This window comes from Castanea sativa, chromosome 12 (assembly GCF_040712315.1).
Source record: "Castanea sativa cultivar Marrone di Chiusa Pesio chromosome 12, ASM4071231v1".
NCBI classification, from domain to species: domain Eukaryota; kingdom Viridiplantae; phylum Streptophyta; class Magnoliopsida; order Fagales; family Fagaceae; genus Castanea; species Castanea sativa.
The window spans coordinates 31,002,618-31,021,833 of record NC_134024.1 but is presented as its reverse complement, the minus strand read 5'-3'; positions in this window follow the sequence as shown (position 1 = coordinate 31,021,833).

Here is a 19,216-nt window from a genome sequence, read left to right as displayed (position 1 = left end):
TGATGGAAATCGTGACCCGTGTGATCACATCGCTACCTTCAAGACGACCATGCACCTTCAAGGGGTCCCGGGCGAGATTATGTGTAGAGCTTTCCTTGCCACACTTAAGGGACCAGCGTAGGTGTGGTTCAGCAAAATATCCTAAAACTCTGTAGGCTCATTTGAGGAGTTGAGTAAGTTGTTGGTCAATAATTTCATTGGAGGGCAACGCCACAAGCGTTCCTCTTCTAGTTTGCTAACTTTAGAGAAGGGGGAAAACGAAAGTTTGCGGTCTTTCATTACCCGATTCAATAGAGAAGCCTTGATGGTGGATGAAATGGACGACAAGTTGTTATTGGCCGCCTTTCACAATAGGGTCAACTCTGACTTGTTCATTCATAAGCTCTACGAGCAGGAACTACAGACTATGGCTGAACTTGTCCATTCGGCCCAAAATTTCATTAATGCTGAGGACGCTATTATAGCCAAGAAAATAAAAAGATTAGAACTCTCGGAAGCTGGACACCAGCGTTATCCAGATCAGAGTCCTCGTCCAAAGAAGGCTCGGACAGAAGAGAAAAAAGAAAAAGATGGTAAGAAGGCGAGTTCCTCAGCGAGAAATTAGCAATACACACCCTTAAATACGTCACTAAAGCAAGTGCTTATGTAAATCAAGGATGATCCGTCCTTGAAGTGGCTAGAGAAAATGAAAGGAGATCCTAATAAGTGCAATAGGAACAAGTATTGCCGCTTTCACAGAGACCATGGGCATGACACGGACGAATGTTTTGATTTGAAGCAGCAGATAGAGAATCTTATCAGGCAAGGAAAGTTGAAGAATTTCTTTGGACAAGACCAAAGAGATGAGAAGCTGAAGGCCAAGGTGGAAGAGTCATCACAACCCCCACTTGGAGAAATAAGAGTCATTATAGGAGGAACCTCGACAGCTCAGTCATCCAGGTCGAAGAAAACATACTTGAAGGTGGTGCAAAATGTCCAACTGTCTGGACGACCTCCTAGGACGAGGGAAGCAGACGAGCAAGCCATCACGTTCACGGACGAGGATACTGGACGAGTTCATCACCCGCATGATGACACGATAGTCGTTACCCTACTCATTGCTGATTATATGACCAGGAGGGTGTTGGTAGACAATGGCAGTTTGGCAGACATTTTGTATTACCCCGCTTTCCAACAAATGAGGCTAGGACGAGATCAACTCCGACCAGTGAATTCACCGTTGGTGGGGTTTGGAGGAATGAAGGTGTAGCCTGTGGGCACCATCACATTACTAGTGGTGGTTGAAGCGTATTCGCGGCAGATAACCAAAGAGGTAAACTTCCTTGTTGTTGATTGTGTATCATCATATAATGCTATTATTGGAAGACCAACTTTGAATAGTTGGAAGGCAGTAACCTCTACCTATCATTTGTCCGTCAAATTCCCAACTGAGACCGGAGTGGGCCAAGTACAAGGAAATCAGTTAGCCGCCAGAGAGTGCTATCTAGCCATGTTGGCGACGGATGAGCACGTACAGAAGATGAGCATAGACGAGAGAAGGATCGCAACGGAGCCCACTGAGGTGTTAGAAGATGTCCCTTTGGGCGAGAGCAGACCCGAGAAGTTCACTAGAATTGGGGTGAGCATGGAAGAAGAGGAAAAGCATACTCTGGTCCAGTTTTTGAAGAAAAGCCTTGATGTTTTTGCATGGAGTCATGAGGACATGCCGGGTATCGATCCAAGTGTCATTACTCACTGTCTGAATGTGTGTCCCTACTCTAAACCAGTGCGTCAGAAGAAGAGGGTTTTTGCTCCTGAGCGAGACAATGCCATCAAAGAAGAAGTCCAAAAATTGATCACCGCGGAGTTGATCCGAGAAGTTTATTATCCGGACTGGTTGGCGAACGTAGTCATGATAAAGAATGCTAACGGCAAGTGGAGAATGTACGTGGACTTTACTGACTTAAACAAAGCTTACCGCAAGGATAGTTATCCATTGCCACGCATTGACCAGCTGGTGGACTCGACGGCAGGTCACAGGTTGCTTAGCTTCATAGACGCCTTCTCAGGCTACAACCAAATAAAAATGGACGAATCAGATCAAGAAAAAACCTCATTCATTACTAGCCAAGGGTTATTTTGCTATAAGGTAATGCCCTTTGGTTTGAAGAAGGCAGGGGCGACTTACCAAAGACTGGTTAACCACATGTTCCGTCCTCAAATCGGGCGAAATGTGGAGGTTTATGTGGATGATATGCTGGTAAAGAGCTTGGACGAGGGAAAACATCTAGACGACCTTCAAGAGACCTTTGATACATTTTGGTGGTATAACATGAAATTAAATCCAAGCAAGTGTGCTTTTGGAGTTTCGTCGGGAAAGTTTTTGGGGTTCATGGTTTCGCACAGAGGAATTGAAGCGAATCCGGACAAAATCCAGGCGACACTAAATATGCAACCACCGAAGAACATCAAAGAAGTCCAGTCTCTTACCGGACGAGTTGCCGCCCTTAACAGGTTTGTTTCGAAAGCTACTGACAAGTGTTTGCCATTCTTTAAAGTCCTCAGGAAGGAATTTGAGTGGACGGACGAGTGTTAGAGGCCCTTCCAAGACCTGAAGACTTACCTCACGATAGAACCTTTGCTGAGCCCATGTACCTGGTGAAGAACTATATTTGTATTTGGCAGTATCCCTGCACGCTGTGAGCTCGGCGTTGGTTAGAGAAGAAGGACGGGTTCATAAACCGGTTTACTATACAAGCCGAGCACTAAGGGGAGCGGAAGGACGATATCCAATGATGGAGAAGCTAGCCTTTGCTTTGATCACGTCTTCTAAAAAGCTAAGACATTATTTTCAAGCTCATGTTATCAACGTCCTAACGGATCATCCCCTAAAGAAGGCAATGAACAAGTTGGAAGCTGCAGGACGACTAATCCAGTGGGCGGTGGAACTTAGTGAGTTTGATGTCAAATACCAGCCAAGGAGCACGATCAAGGCACAAGCGTTGGCAGATTTCATTGCGGAGTTCTCTCCCAGCCAGGACGAGCTGCACAAAGACGAAGGAGTTGAAAGGTGGGTTATCAATGTAGATGGATCTTCCACACTATATGCAGGGGGATCGGAGTCATACTCAAGTCCCCAGAAGGTAACAAGTTGGAGTACGCGACCCGTTTACAGTATCAAATCACCAACAACGAAGCTGAGTATAAAGCTCTACTCAAAGGGCTGGAATTGGCTAAGTCCTTAGGGGCAGAATCAATAGTAGTTAAAGGAGATTCTTAGCTAGTCATCAATCAAGTGAACGGAATGTGTGATGCTAAGGAAGATCGGATGAAGAAATATCTAAGCAAAGTGAGGCGGCTTGTTCAAAAATTTATGGAAGTGAGTTTTGTCCAACTCCCAAGGGAGGAAAATATGGAAGCAGATGCCTTGGCGAGAGCAGCTTCAGGAGGAGGAGTTATGGACGAGTACGACAAAATCCAATACATGCCGAGCATAGACCTCCCAGATATATAGCAAATAGGAGGGGGAGAAAATTGGATGAGTCCAATAATAATCTATCTTAAGGATAGAAGGCTTCCGGAAGACAAGAGCGAGGCTAGGAAGCTGAGGGTCAGGGCAGCCAAGTACGTCTTCATAAACGAAGTGCTATACAAGCGAGGCTTTTCTCAACCTTACTTAAGGTGCCTGGCTTTGGATAAGTCAAACTATGTTTTGAGGGAAGTTCATGAAGGAGCATGTGGGAATCACTCATATGCAGGATCGCTAGTCCATAAGGTCGTCCGTGCAGGCTACTACTGGCCTACAATTCAAGCAGATACTAAGGCCTATGTCAAGGTATGTGACCAGTGTCAACGGTATAGCAACGTCCCTAGATAGCTGTCGGAGTACCAGACCCTAATGATGGCCCCATGACCCTTTGCACAATGGGGACTGGATATCCTGGGGACTGGATATCCTAGGTCCTTTCCCCCTAGGAACGAGACAAATGAAATTTTTGGTAGTAGGGATTGAGTACTTTACCAAGTGGGTGGAGGCTGAACCTCTTGCAAAAATTACTTAGCAAAATGTTAAGAATTTCATTTGGAAGAATATTCTGTTTAGTTTCGGAGTACCTAGGGTATTAGTATTTGACAACGGACGACAGTTTGACAATGCACATTTCAGGGACTTTTGTGAACAATTCGGAATCAAGAATCACTATTTCTCGCCATCCCACCCACAGGTGAACGGACAAGCAGAAGTGGCGCATCGATCCCTGCTGAAAATCATCAAGACTTGGCTCGAGGGGGCAAAGGGGATATGGCCAGACGAGTTACCAGGTGTTCTTTGGGCCTACAGGACGACTGTACGGACACTGACAGGAGAAACCCCCTTCAAGCTAGCCTATGGAAGTGAAGCAGTCATACCTGCAGAAGTTCATATGGCTAATCATCGATTGATGAAATATCAGGAGAGAGAAAATGAGGAACAACTTTGTCTTGACCTCGATCTCATTGATGAGGTAAGGATGGATGCGGAGCAAAGGACAGCAAGATACAAGAATCTTATGGCTAGGCAGCATGATGCCATGGTAAAACCCAGGTGCTTCAACATTGGGGACCTCATTCTCAAAATAGTCTCCTTGGCAACCAGGAATCCAGCTCATGAAAAATTGGGACCCAATTGGGAAGGACCCTATAGGGTAATTAACTGCAAGAGACAGGGATCATACTATTTGGAAGTTTTGGATGGACGAAAGTTAGAGCACCCCTGGAACGTGGAGCACCTGAGGAGGTACTACCAGTAATGAGCATTGAACGAACTTTACCAAGGACAAGGTAACAGTTATGGACGAAGTTACTGTTATGGTCTACGTGTTTACTCATATTTACTGTTGTGTTCTTATTACTACTATTGTGTGTTTTAAGAATAAAAAAAGTGCACTAGTTTTTAAACTTTTGCACCGTCTACATACAAGTTTGTTCAGGACGAAGTTATGTACTTTGAAGTATTTTTCTTAAGTATCTTCCTAAGGCGCTAGCTACTAAGCAGGTGCCATATTTGTGAACAATGCTTGTATTTCCAATGTGAATAATATGGTTTGGATTTCCAATGTATTTCGTGCATAAATCTAATTTTCATAATAGTACCCATATGGGGGGCGAAAGCCTAAGACGAATGAAAATATCTGGACGCAGGGATGTAACATTCATAAGCTTTCCTCGAGATGAGAATAAAGCAAAGAAAAATAAGCTAAGACATACTCGTCTGAAAAACAGACGGACGAGAAAAAGGGCATACAATGAAGTATTAGAGTCCATGGACGAGCACCTAGCCAAGACGCTCCAGTGTTCCAGGACGAGACTAGCATTACAAACGTCTTGAAGAAAGACGATTGCCAATTGCTTAGCCCAGGGACGAGGAAAAGAACTGGCGAAAACATTACTGCCACTTTGAGGACGAACCTGTAAAATTTGTTGAATGACAAACGGGTCGTCCATATACAAACATGTCATCCATAGAAAAAGCGCATAGACAAACCTCTAACATCATCCACAGGAAAAGCATTTGGACGACCCTCCAATTCTTAGGAGTATGCAGATCTCATAAAACTCCTATATATATATGTATAAAAAATTAAAACTCGTCCATGCAACAATATGTTTAATAATCAGACAAGTAATGTAAATATTCATAAGTCTAAAGAGGGTAAACGATCACCGTCCAAAAACCCTTACAAAATAAGCCTTAAAAGACAATTGTTAATAAACTCGTCCAAAACACTCTGGACGAGAGAATTGTATCCAAATACATCTTAAATAAGGATCCTAAAAACGATGGACCCAACTAAAACAAAAACAAACAATAACACTGAAACAAATTGAAAATATCATCTTCAAACAGGAGGGACATTGGTATTGGGGTCGTCCTGAGGTGGCTTTGTAGTGGCATCATCCTCAACATTAACATCCTCTGAGCTCGTCTGGAGGAGGGAGCTTGAAGCAGCCCCGCCAAGGTTAAGCTTAATGAGGCTAAAGTCAATCTCAGGAAATTTCTCCATTGCTTTCATCTTGAAATCTTCAAACCTAGCTGCATAGTTGGTGTCCAGAAGATTGGTGAATTCTTTGGACGACTTAAACTCTACAACTGCGTCTCGCTTAGTCTTTTCAAGAAGGGCGCTCAACTGATCATTCTTCTTCTAGAGTTGGTCAAGACGAGTATCTTTCTCCTTGATTTCAGTCTCCAACTCCTTGATATGGGTTTGCAGCTTCTTTGCCTCGTCCTTGCCCTTGCCAGCCACCTCAGCCCACCTCTTAGACTTGTCCTTCCCTTTCTTGACCGTCCTCTCTAGCAGAATCCTCGTCTTGTCTAGCTCAGTTGCTTACCTAGACGCGGCGATGAACTTAGACATTGCCTGCACAAATTAAAATTTTTATTGCAACATATACATGTGTATTTATAATAAGATGAGGTAAACATATATAAAGAGTACATACCTTAAAAAGGCCATGCAGACCAGAGTGCTTAAAGTCCTTTAATGACATGTCATAACATGCCGTCACGTCCTCGTCTGTAACAGCCTTCTCAAACCTTTCCTAAGCCAGATCCTCATTTCCAAGAAGGTTCTGGGACATCTGCTGAGGGGGTTGAGACGAGGCAGGCGCATCAACAGTGGACGGGATTTGCACAGATGGAGGACCTTTGGGCTCTGAATCAACGTCCAAAATCTGGATGGAATGACCTTGGGAGAGGAGGACGGGATTAGTTTGGTCGTCCTGAGTTCGAGCGTCCTTAGCCTTGGACGACCTATGCTTAGCCCTTTTATCCTTGCGCCTACTTGGAAGATTCTCCAAGTCAACAGCTAGAGATAAGCTTTTCCTCTTATCACCAGTGGATGGATGAGGCTGGGTTTCCACCCCCTGCCCAGCTGCCTCGTCCACCACTTCCTTATCCTTGTTCTCCTTTATCGTTGCCATTCCTAAAAAGAAAGACGTTAATCACACAAAAAAAGAGGGATAGGAAAGAACTTACGTCTACGGATAGTGAGTTCGTGGGCAATAGCTTCAGCGAACGGCTCTGGACCTAACCCCCAAGTGGCAAGACGTTGAAGGCTTACCAAGGAATGGAACGTCTTGTCAGTGTATAGACGTGCTTTCTGAACTCATTCAAGGTAAAACCTGCTCAAATGAGGTCGTCTAGCACCTACAAAAAAGAAAGGAAGGTGATTAGACGACTACAATAAAAGTTAACAAAAAGTGAAGGGATAGTCAGACATACCTTCAGGACGAAGGTTCCCTAGCTCTCCTATGTAGGGAGTGAATAAATCCCTGTCAACCTCAATAGGACATCCAGCCCAAAAGCTAGAGAAGAAGAAGAACTCCGTCTGCCATTTCTTATCTAAGGTGACTAAGGATTTTATCAGCCTATAATCTCTCCATCTGGTTGTGAACTGATAAAAGCCAAGAGATTGGTTAATCTCGGAGGGCTTATAGCAATAGAGGAACTCGTCCACAGTAAGAGGACGATCCCCTTCAAACACCCCCTCCATAAAACTTGCATAGCGACAATTAGCCTCCATGCATTAGGGTTGAACTGGCATATACCTAAGCCTAACCTAGAAAGCAACTCCGTGGCAAAGGCATTAAGGGGCAACCTTAAACCCCCCAAGAGGTAAGTCTCATAAATGTCAATGCCAAAGTAAGGTTGACAACACAGTCATCACGCATAGGTACCCTAGGATTTAAATCTTCAGGGATTTGGTACCAAGTCTTAAGAATCCCTAACTTTCTCTCATCTGTCTTAAAGGCAACCCCAACAGCACAACTATAACTACCTCTTCCTCGTCTTGAGCAGAAGACGAGGGAGCACTTGTGCCAGCCTTGGACCCAGACTTAGCCCTTGTCCTAAGGTTTTCCTGAAATACCTCTAAGGGAATCCCAGGGACACCTGATGTATACTCGTCCGTAGTGTTTCCCTCACTACTACTATTGCAATCGCTACTACTATCACTAGACCCACTGAAACTACTAGGGTCATGATACTCGTCTATGGCTTTGTCAACACTATTACTAGACAAAGAAAGGGCTACCTTAGACATTCTTTAATAAAGCTTAAAACCTGAGGACGAGGATTGAGAAAATACCTGGATCTAGATGAAGGGAGACTATGGATGCAGGAAACTTCTAGATGAGGCACTAAGACGAGGGATGTCAAAGAAGAAAATTTTAGAAATAAGGAGGGTAGTGGAGGAATTCCACTATTTATAGGCAACAAACCCTAGTACTCAAATCGATGCAACCGGCTAAAATGTGACAAATGGCACGTCCCTCGAAAAACGAGTTGACATGATCAATCACCAGTTAGATCATGACATGTGGCACCCATAATAGCTGACATAATGACACGGGTCCAAAAGATGAAGTCATTTTATGTATTTCCTAGACGACCCATGGACAAGGGGGCAACTGATGGGGAACTAACTCCAATATCGTCCATAGAGGTCGTCCATGGCAAGACAAGAAAGCAAAGGTTGTAAGAACCTCGTCCATAAAAAGCTCGTCCATGTTAGAAGGTGCTTGGACGAGCTTTGCGTGGTTAGGTTTTACAAAACCACATCGTGCCGTCCAAAGGAACATAAACCTCATCCATGAGATGGTCGTCTGTAAAGAAACGACCTCCCTTAGAAGCGAGATGTGCTCGTCTAGAGGACTTCTGGACGAGGACCTCTGGACAAGCCCTTGATACTTAGGAAAATTCCTGAGTACGTACAACAACTCTGTATTATGCGCATAACTTCCAGTGACCGTTATGCGAGAAAAATGTAACTCCTAAACAATTGAGGAAATTATCCCTGAACCCTAACACCTCCTTAAATCCAGGGGAGGTTACAAGTCTAATAACTGTTCTTAGGACACTATATAAACGTTTATTCAGACAAAACAAATGTATATTTTACACATCCTAAAAAGTTGGAACTCCTAAATTTGAGAGAGGAAAACTAACTTTGCCAATGGAGGGTTCTTTGACGGCGACCTCGGTCACCTTTGATTGCTTTTTTTCATTTTTTAGGCCATCAAGACAATCAGTAGTCCTTTCAAGTCTGAAGCATCCAGCCTACTGATTTTCTTCGCATAATATATATATATATATATATATATATATATATATATATATATATATATATATATAGGTTAAATTACAAAGTTGGTCCTTATTGTTTACACCATATTTCAATTTAGTCCCTAATTTTTCAATTGTGTCAATTTGGTCTCCAACCTTTCAGCGTTATGTCATTTTAGTCCTTGCCGTTATCTTTTAGATGGAAAAGTTTGAGGTGTCAAACAGAATAATAAAAAATTAATTTACTTGTCATACCAAATGGCAGATGTCAAACAAAAAAAAAAAAAAAATTAAAATCCCTCTCACTCGTTCTCATGCTCATCTATGTCCCTAATAACTCTCACGCTCATCTTAGGTTTACTGATTTGGAATCTGGGTTTGGGGGTATTGAAAAGGTGGATTTTCATTTGGAGTTTGGGTGATTGTTTATGGTTTCTACTTTCTATCCTATTTGTCAGTGGTCATAATAGAGATCGTGTATAAAAGTTAGAAATACGGATTTATCAATCTACTAGTTGTATATTCAGGCATACGGGAATGGGAGATTCAATTGTTTTGTTGCTCTAGAAGATAATGACTACATGATATCATTGAAATCATTATTACCATATTCAATCCATGTCCATAAACTACATGTACCAAATGGTTGAAAATTTGCGGACCCCAATGTAAAATCCAATCGATAAAATACATGTACCAGATTATAAAAGAGGAGTTTGCTCAATTACTCGAAGATAGGTGCGTTCTTTGATTTTGTTGTTTGTTTTATTTTTCTTTTTTTTGTTGGATTTTTTTTTTGGGATCTCATTTCTCAAAACTAGAAACAGTTTGTGTAAACTAATTAACAAACAAAGTATGGGTAGATTAAAATTTAAAGAAAATTCCAAAAGTCAATTGATGTGGCTGGAGAGAAAACCCAGCTGCTTGATCTCGCCATTGCCATCTGTTTGCAACTCCTGTTTTAGCCAAGAGAGTTAGGGATTAGGTATAGAGATGAGAGTGAGAGGGATTTTAAATATTTTCTCCCAATCTCACGTGAGAAGTGAGAACAACAATTTAGTTTTTTTCTTTAAAAAAAAAGTATATATGATGTGGGTGTACAGTTGGCGGTTGATGTGGCAAATAAATTTTTTTTTTAATTTTATTACATTTGACACATCAAACTTTTCCATCTAAGAGATAACGACAATGACCAAAATGACATGACTCTGATAGGTTAGGGACCAAATTGACATAATTAAAAGGTTAAGGACCAAATTGAAATATGATGTAAAGGATAGGGACTAATTTTGTAATTTACCCTATATATATATTTATCATAATTCAGACTGGGTATCGAACTTTTAATTTTGTTAATTTAAAGTATATGAAATCATTTTAATTTCAAACTTTTGTTACTTCTCTTACAGTTCATAAACCAATTTGGTTTGGTAGCCTTCGAACAAGAGAACAAGATCCCCCTCCATTTCAGTAGAAATGAAGAGTTCATTTTAGGCGTAAATGCATTTTTAGTCCCTACGTTTTGACGTTTTTTCATTTTAATTCCTACATTTTATTTTTACTACTTTTAGTCCCTAAACCAATTAACGCGTTTTATTTTTGTCATTTCCGTCAGTCAACCGACGGAAATTGCTGAGGTGGCTGCCGGAGGAATTAAAAAATTATAAAAAATGCCACATCACCATGACACATTAGCATCTATTTTTTTTTTATAAATAATTTATCAATTTTAACTAAAAAAAAAAAATTAAAAACACAAACTCAAAATTAAAAACATAGGAACACAAACCCTAAAAATCAACCCAATAACACAAATTCAAAATTAAACCCATTAACAAAATATCACTTCTTTCTCTCTCTTCTTTCAATCACACGGTCACTCTCACTCCTCTCTCTCATTTATCATCTTCCTTTCTCTCTTTCTCTAACCCGCTAGATGAGTCTCTCTCAAGCAAGCTCTCTCATCTTCTTGTTTCAAGCCACTGCCACTGCCACAGCCTCTGACTGCCGGAACTCCAGATCATGAGCTGAACATGGATAACGCCATAGACGGTCGAAAACCCAAATCTTTTATCTTCTCGGTTCAAGCTCTAGATGTATGGTTCATTCTCTCTCTAACTCAACATCTTTGTCTCTCTTTAAACCCACGGCCGATCTGTAGCGATTGGAGAATTTTTTGATGGGTTTTTGTAGTTCGGGCATGGGCAATCGACTCCTACATATCTAATGGAGGTGAGATCATCAATGGGGGATTTAGTGAAATGATATGTTTTGAGGAAGAAGCCGCCAGGATTCAGTTTGCTCACACCGTCGATATAGAGTTTCAGGATCTTTCTTTGTGATTACTTCGGTTGCTCATTTGATCTGTTTGGTTACTCCGAAAACAAAAAACAAAAACAAAAAATTGAAATATATGGGTTTGTTGAGGATATATTTTTATGTAAGTTTTTAAATTTTTGTACCAAATGAGTTAATTCAATGTAGAAAACAAGAAGTTCAATATAAATAAACCATAAAAAATATAATTATATATATAATTGATACTTGGAGAAAATTTAATTAGATTCAAAATTGAATTTTGCTTTTGTTAGCTTTCCATACAAATTAAATTATTTTGATTTTTGCTGTTATTTTTTCTCTGAACTAATGAGCATATATTTTTATGCTATTTCTATCTATATATTTTGTATGCTAGGATCTTGAACTTAACATATTGTAATTGAGCTGAATGATCTCATGCACCTATCCTTATTCAATTTAGGAGATACTATTGGACTAATTTATTGTTTTATTTTGTGTTGTATTTAGTAAAATTTTACAGATAGTGATTGTGAATTGATATTGTATATGTGGTATCTAAAAGTGATTTTCAAAATTATATACATAATAGCAGTGTAATGAGAAACTTGGTGTAACCAATATGATGAAAATTGCAAGAGAAAACTATTTTAGTACTTTCAACTGTCTTGGTCAAATTAATATCTTATATGTTTTATAATCCAAACTAATATCAATAGCATCACTAAAATTCATCATTTCCGTGCATAAGCACAGGTTATATACTAGTTTAGATACTAAAAACAATAATTACGATGGACATGTGCTTCAAAATGAAATGGTTTCATAAGTTTGAGATTTTAAGCTTCAAACTAAAATGATTATGTGTAAGTTTGAGACTTTAATTGACCAAATTAAAACCTAAAAGTTGGTTTGAAAGATGGTATAAATGTAGGTTTAAAAAAAAAAAAAAATTTAAAAGCAATCTACTTTTAAATAATAATTAGAAAAATCTCATTTTAAACCCTATTATTTAGAGGTGTAGTAAATTAAGCATTATAGTTTTAGATTTAACAAAAACTCTAAGATTTCAAAAAAGTAATAAATTAAACCCTCAACCTTATTACATCATTAAATTAATTATTTTTTTTAACTTTTCGAAATATCATATAATTTTTAATTTTGAAATTATAAAGTTAATCATTAAACTGTAGTGTTTTAAACGTAATTTATCCAAAGTTAGGGTGTGTTTGGGAAACAAGGAGGATAGAAAAAGAAAAAGAAAAAAGGGGAGGAAATAGAATTTGATGTTGTTTGGTAAAAGGAGAGAAATGATGGAAAATTTTTTGTAGGACCATGCATTTTCTCCTTGGAACCACAAAAAATTGATCTCAGGTAAACAAGGGTAGAAAACTAGTTCAATTTATTTTACAAAACTACCCCTTGTTACAAATTTCTTTTTATTCTCACCCGCCTCTATCTGTTCTTCGTTTGTTTGTCTTTATCCCTATGCAGTAGTAAAGTAACATGCTACATTTTTTTTTTCTTCTTTGCTAAATAATCGTGTATTAGAGCATCATTATCCGATATTATATGAGAAAATATGTTATATAGCACTTGTACAAAAATTTGCACTTGTAAGAAAATATGTTATAAGAAAATATGTTAATGCACAAAAACACCCTATTACCTGGTCTTGCCCTTGTAAAAAAATTTGCAATTGTGCTACTATAACTCACTTGCAAAAATAAATATTGTTTTTTATTCAATCAAAAGTATCTGACTCTTTCTCTCTCTCTAGCTCCCTCACCCTGACTCACTCAAAAGTAGAAAGTTAATTATTGTTTTTTTTTTTTTGTTAAAAATACCCCTAAATTAATTAACCAACAACTTAAAAGTGGGGTTAAAATAGTAAATTGACAAAAGAAAGTTAGGGTCTGTTTGGTACTCTATCCTAAACTCACATTTTTACATTTTAAACAACATTACACACATTTTCATCCATACGTATTTCAAAAAACTACAAACAACATTTCTCAAACTATTTTACCAAACACTCCTTAGTTAGTGCTTTTTTTACTGTAAAAAATATCCATACCTAAAACTTAAAAATGGGGTTAAAATAGTAAATTGACAAAAATAATAAATTCCTACTTCTATGTTGAAATGTCTTCTTCCTTCTAATAAACTCCTACTTTTACGTTAATTTAAATTTCTACATCTACTCACTAACTCCCTACAAAATAGGATCACTCTTTTGTTAGTTTTAAAACTTCTCCAATCTACAAAACTCACCCCATGTATTCATCACACCCTTAGATTTATTTATTTATTTTTGTGATTGGAAAAAGTAAAAATCTCAAATTATAATAAATGTAAATTATTAATCTTTACTCAAAAAATAGAAGAGTCTCTGAGCATGTGCTCATGCGCGTGCTTAGAGGCTAGTATATTTTATTGTGGAGACATTATTTTTGATGTGTTGTGTAGGAATATAAAAGTTGGGATGTTGGGTGTATTGTAAAATGGTATGGTATAATAGACAAAGTAGTTTTTGAAATGGTAAAATAAAATAGTTTGAAGATATCAAAAGCTAATGCTCTAAGTGTGTGCTAATGTCCTATCATGACTTTTTTTTTTTGTTTTTGTTTACCGGGCATTATTGGGTTTTAATTTTAATTTTTGTTTCTTTGCTTTTAATTTATTTTTTAATTGGGCATTATCTATACTATTATTTAAGGGGCTTTCCCAATTTGGATTCCTCATTTTTTTAGTTTAAAAATGCCTATATACCCCTATGTTTAAGTAGAGAAAAAACTAAAGGACAATTTGGTAAAAATGCAACTCTAACTTCTACTAAAACATTGCCTAAAAAATAAGACCACTCTCCTGTTAATTTTCAAATTGTTTTATCCACTTATAATTTAGATTATCAAAATAAAAATTATATATATAAAATAAAAACACAGTTTTTTTTCTTTAGGTTTAAAAAAAGCCTCATCGCACGCACAAAGCGCGTGTGATGAGGCTAGTTTTTGTTTTAATAAACTGGGTGGGATTATGCTTTTTTTGGTTGATTGTTTGTTTATTTTTTAATTGAGCATAGTTTATTTTTTTTAAAAGATCAATTTATACCAATTTTATTTTCTATTTTCTTATTTTTCTTTTCAACTAAACAAATGAGTTTTTATTTTTTATTTTTATCTTTCCACTTTTTCCTCCTCCCAACCAAACACATATGAGAAAAAACTAAATATCTTCTATCCTCCCACTTTTCTATTCCTTTCTCATTTTCTATCATTCCACTTTTTTACCCCTTCAACTAAACTAACCCTTAATTTTCTTCCACTGTTTTGATTGGAATTGGAAATGATTAATATTTTACTAGCCTCATCACACGCGCTTCGCGCGTGTGATGAGGCTTTTTTTATTTTTTAGTGGTAGTAGCAAAAAAAAAAATCTATATTTTTTATTTTATATATAATTTTTATTTTGAGAACCAGCAGGAAAGTGGTCATGTTTTGTAAGCAACATTTTAGTGGGAGCTAAAGATGTATCTACTTATATAGATATAAAAAAGTGTTTATATCTATTTAGTTTAGTTTTTTTTTTTTTGATATTTAGTTTAGTTTTTTTTTTTTTGGATAAACATGGGGTGTTTTTTTTTACGGAAAAAAATAGCAATGAGTTGTTTAACTTATTTTTCTATTTAAAAAAAAAAACAATAAACGTATAGTTACTTTGAAGAAGTGAGTTAGTGGAAGAGTGTTTTTATTTCGTAGGCAATGTTTTAGTGTAAGTTAGACATGTATTTTTACCAAACTATCCTTTAGTTTTGTCTCTACTTAAACCTCGAGGTATATGGATATTTTGGAACAAAAAAAAAATCCGATCTAAACAAGAGAAGCCCTTAAATAGTTTTATAGTTAAAAAGAAGGTTCCACGGGAATATAAACCACGGGCCATGTAGATTATCTTTATGTCTTATTACTTTATTAGTAGTTATTTACTGCTTTTGCTTGTCACCCACCTTTACGAGATGCAAGGAATATGCTAATAATAATTCGTCTTTATTCTCATCTCTCTCTCTCTCTCTCTCTCTCTCCGTTTGTTTTTAGTTTTGGGCCCTAATTGCCTTATTCAGCATACTCCAAATTCCGATGCACTAAGTTATAAGAAGGGTAGGTACTACAGTGATGATATAATAACTCTGTAAACTTGTAAGAGTTTGAATTGGCTTGTGAATCCTCATCATTCATCATTCAAGTAGCTACACACTTCACAGTTGAATTTTAATAAATAAACGTGGGTGAGATTATATTCAATAATCAATTGTTTGTTTGTGATTGCTACCCATCTATGTAGGGCGGGATTGGTTCTTTTTAAACCCACGGACCAGAGTTTTGGAAAGTAATGTTATCTTGGAAATTCATATCTAAATCCAATCACTTTAATGCCTTATTTGGTGATAAATTTACGTTACTATGTTCAGCAATGTAGGTGAGATTATTATAAGTAAATAAAGTAAGAGTCCATTTCATGTCAAAATAGTTATATATATATAAAACTTGTATATAGAATGATCCCTTTTACGTAGTCTCTTTTACTCGTCCCCTTCTACAGACTAGTTGACATTTTTCAAAAATTTTAAGTAGAGTGGTCCTTATTTTCATATTTGTTATTCCTTTACTAAATTCCAGATTTACTTATCTGAAGAAAATAGCTTTGTTAAAATTTGTAACGTTTGAATTGTATCCCTCTAAAAGAAATATTGAAGTTGTAAAAAAAGAAGAAGAAATCTCAACCAAGCCTCTTTAACAGGAGGAGGGACGGACCCACTAAGGGGCTGGGGGGTGGGGTCATGACCCTTCCCAATTAAAAAAAAAAAAAATTTATATATAGTGTATAGGAGTATCATGTAAGTATCATGTAAATTTGAGGGTAGAGTAGCTGGAGCCCCATATCGTAAGTTTGGAGAAAAGAGTCCATAAAGTAAATGGAGAGTATATTAGGCATGGGGATGGAGAGTATATTAGGCATGGGGAGTTTTTTATGGAATGAGATATATTCGAGTAGTTCAAATGAAAGATTGAGGCATGAAGTAAAAATTGGAAGAGAATAATCCTAAGATAAGGAAAACTATTTACATAAGAAAATATTAATAATCCAAAGAAACAAATCTAAATCTTAAATCTCACTTTTCACCGTCACACATTTTCAAAGAAAATAAAGGAGCTTGAATATAGCTTGTGAGATCTTACCTGAGGAAAACCTTGGGCTGCTTCAAGAACTTCTTCTCGATTGTATACCGTCACACATTTTCAAAAAAAATAAAGGAGCTTGAATATAGCTTGTGAGATCTTATCTGAGGAAAACCTTGGGCTGCTTCAAGAACTTCTTCTCCATCTACAATGTACCGACAATTTTACAAGCAAAAAAAAAAAAAAAAAAAAAAAAGCCTTGGAATTATAATATAAATAAAGGGGAGAGAGATATGAGATCTGATGAAACCTATTCTGCCATGGTTAGGGTTTGCCCAGATTGGTAGAATTTTATCCATAATAATTTGTATAAATTGATGCTTCGATTTGTACAAACTATTTTCAGTTCATCTATCAAACCTCATTTAACATTAACAATTTTTAGAGCCAGACTTGTAAAGAAGATCTCGGATAGGAGTAGGGACTAGCAAGTAAATATTCTATTATCAAGGAAAATGACATAGAAATCAGGTATGAAAACATCTAAAATGCCGATATTGAATATCTATAAATGAGGTACTAGAAAATTTGGTCACACATATCCAATGAAACATGCGAGCGAAGGAAAGAAATTAAACCTAACCAAATAATCACCTTATGAATGGACAAAAAGCCATAATCCATAAATAGACTTCACCTGCAAGATTTCCCTTTTAAAAATTAAGAGTATTATGGTGTAAAAATTACAAATATATATATATGTGTGTGTGTGTGTAAGAATATATTAATAACTAAACTATAAGCTTAAATAAATCATAAGAGAAAACTTAATATAAATCAAATTTTAAAAAATGAATGAGATGGGTGCTCACAAGGATTGGGGCTGGGAATAGAAAAGTAACCCCATACTTGCCTCGTTGCCATTCTTACTTACAACCAAATACCACAAACTTGCAACCAAATCCCACAAAGCCATTCGGCCTGTGATTATCAAGAGAAAGATAGAGAGTTACAATTTGTATTGTTATTGAGCACGGTAATATTTTGCAATTTTTTTTATTAGTGATACAAAACTGGATGTAGGGACTACATTTTTTTTTTCTTTTTTAAATTTATTGATTTATAGATATAGTGTTGGTCGATTTGTTTAAAAATGGATTTGGATTGGAGTACTTCAGTGCTCGTAGCATTGGCAAAGGCAAATTTTTCAACCATTTTTTTTACTCACTAGCTTTAATACAACATCCAACTCTATCACTTTTTTCTTAATTATAATATGATTTTCATTTTTTTTTAAAGATAAAACTTCTCTTTGCCTTCATCGCAGCCACATTGCCAACCTCACCACAGCCCACATCGCCACTCACACTACAACTCTACAAGACAAAGAGACCTAAAGCCCCACCCTTGAGAGTTGAGATCACAGTTCTTGTCGAGCAAGACATGAACAAAAATCCCTATGATGGAGATCGATCATTCAAGCCAAGTATTATAGGCATAGGCATTATAGTTAGAATGCATTTTGGCTGCCAAAGTTCAAGCCAAGGATTGAATTGCCAAGTGCAAATCCTCTCACTAAATCCTACATATCTAACCTTCATTTTTGATAATCAAAGAAGACAAATACTAACCTCTAGAATCTACTTAATTGTTGTATCAAATTATCAACAACAAATCCATATCTTTGTTTGAGGTGTTGATTGCTACTTGAATAAAACACACAAATCTACACAGAGAGAGAGAGAGAGAGAGAGAGAGAGAGATGAATGATTTTCCCACTTATATTTACATACTGTACTTCACATTGGTAACACTTAACGATATTTATAGATTTCAACATGGGTAGCAATTAGAAGTTATGGATGACATATAGGAAACCAAGGGAGACAACTCTTGCTTAAAGATTAGACTGGGCCTAGCTCATTGGGTTTGCCCGGTCCAAAATTCCTAACATCTCTTGTACACAACACAACGGGCATGGGGCAACTATGCATCTCTTATGGAGCATACCTATTTTTCAAAGAGCTTGTACCTAGTTCCATTTTACAATTATCATATTAGACATATGATTTTACCTATTTTTTTATTGCATTTTTTTTTTTTTTTTTTTTATACATCGAAATTTGAGAATATTGGATTTGATCCTAGCTGCCTGTTTGGTTGCTAATTTAAAAAAAACTACATATTTTTTTCTTCTAAAGAAAACATATGATTACCATGAGCCATCTCCACTAAGTCCTCTCTCTTCCCCTCCCCCTCAAAAGTCCCTTACCTGTCATAAGCCACCAGTTCCTTTAGGGACATCAGGTAAAATTGGGCCAATTTTGCTAAACACAATAGCTTGTAATACAAGAAAATGTTATGAAAACCCTTCCAGCTATAGAGTATACTGCAATAGAGTCTGTTTGGATAGAGGGGGGAAGGAGGAGTAGAGGGGAGTAGAGTAAAGTTAGCTACTCTACTCTCCCTTCCTCTCCCTCAATCCAAACAGACCAATAGAGTCAAATTATGAAATTCCATGTTGCAGTTTCCTCAAATTACTGATCATCAGCCAGATGGAATGTTCACATCTGCACACATTGATCTATAAATTATTAATTGCATACCGCTAATGGTAGTGCATGAATTCAGTATACAATGATGTAAATAGCAGAAAAAT